This window comes from Tupaia chinensis, unplaced genomic scaffold (assembly GCF_000334495.1).
Source record: "Tupaia chinensis unplaced genomic scaffold, TupChi_1.0 Scaffold000182_1, whole genome shotgun sequence".
In the NCBI taxonomy this organism is placed as follows: Eukaryota; Metazoa; Chordata; class Mammalia; order Scandentia; family Tupaiidae; genus Tupaia; species Tupaia belangeri.
The window spans coordinates 1,398,841-1,400,265 of record NW_006159657.1 but is presented as its reverse complement, the minus strand read 5'-3'; the positions used below and the strand labels follow the sequence as shown (position 1 = coordinate 1,400,265).

At 67.8% G+C, this 1,425-nt stretch overlaps 1 protein-coding gene across 2 annotated transcripts in view; it reads left to right on the top strand.

Annotated features, from left to right (window-relative positions):
- Positions 1-78: 78 nt before the first annotated feature.
- The window catches only part of GRIN2A (glutamate ionotropic receptor NMDA type subunit 2A), a 520,859-nt gene continuing 519,512 nt past the window's right edge, over positions 79-1,425 (top strand). For both annotated transcript variants that reach the window (XM_006146507.1, XM_006146504.2), the window contains exons 1-2: positions 79-607; positions 1,186-1,376. The gene's annotated coding sequence lies outside the window, so the exon portion shown is untranslated. The remainder of the gene's footprint in view (positions 608-1,185; positions 1,377-1,425) is intronic.

Below are 1,425 nucleotides of genomic sequence, written 5' to 3'. Positions count from 1 at the left end.
TGTCGCCACCCGGAGCTCCGAGCTGCTTCGGTTTGCGCGGGGGCTGCTGCGTCTCACCGACTGAGAACAAGTCCTTAAGTTGGCGTAGGGGGCACCCCTGCCTTCCTCCTCCTCTTCCTCGGAAGCGACCGCAGCAGAAGCACGCCCCGGGAACCTGTCTTTGCCCGTGCCGTGAACCCGGGTGGCCAGCCACTCTCCGGACGGACGGACGGACGGGAAGTGGGGATCCAAACCCTCAGCTCGGAGCTGGCCTCGCAGGAAGGGCCCAAAGGGAGCTGCCTTCCCCCACCCGCGCCTCTCTCGGCCAGAGACCACGGGGATCCCCGGCTACACGCGCGCGCACGCTCCCACACTCACTCACACACACACTCGCCCTCACACACACCAGCCCGGAGCTGGGCTGCGGAGAGGGTGCTTGGGCACGCTCCGAGAACCCGGCAGCGGCCGTCCCAAGTGGGGCAGGAAGCCAAACTAGGGTAGGAGGTAGGCGCCGAGGGCTTAGCCGGAGCATGGGGCCGGGTGAGCTCTGAGAGTCTCGGCCGCAGCCATCAGCCCTGGAGATGACCAGGAGCGGCCAATGCTGAGAACTATGTGGAGAGAGGCTGCGGTGAGTGCTGGCGCGGGACGCGGGGCCTGGGAGGTTCCCTCGGGAAGCTGGCAGTGGGAGACCTGGGTAGGTGGGGGACCCACGGCAGTACCGCAAGAGGGTCGCTGCGTGGGAGTGATCCCACCTCCCTCGGGGATCCGGGACCGCGGGAGTCCGCGTCCTTCCCTCTTCCTCTTCTGCCGGCTCGTCACAAACTCAGCCAGCGCCCTCCACCCCCATTCCCTCCTCCTCCCCTCCCTATCCCCGTAGCTTAGCGGTTCCAGGTCGCACAACTCCCAGAAGCCGGCGCTGGGGAGGTGGTAGGGGGTGAGGGTGGAGGTGCCCAGTTAGCTCCTGTAGGTGGCCAACCTGGGGCTCCCTTTCTGTGCGACCCGGAAAGAAGCTTCCGTTATCAGCCACAAGGTCTGAGGATCCGCACTGGGGGAGTCTTGGGCACGGAGCTTCAGCCCCCCGGTTCTGGTCGAGCACCCTGGGCGCACCGGGGGCTGTGAGCACTGCAGACTGCATCCTTTTTCCCAGCGCCCCTCCTCCTGTCGGTGGGCTGACCCTGCCTCTCCATCTCTCCTCCGCCCCGGTAGAGCCCTGCTGCAGAGCCTCCGGCTAGGATAGCCGCCCCCCGTGGGGGCGATGCGGACTGCGCGGGACAGCCAGGGGAGCGCGCGGGGGCCGCAGCATGCGGGAACCCGCTAAACCTGGTGGCTGCTGAGGCGGCCGAGATGCTCGTGCGCGCAGCGCGCCCCACTGCATCCTCGACCTTCTCCGGCTACAGGTACGTCCCAGCGGGAGATCTGGGCTCACTGGGCCCTGGAGGAGGGAGA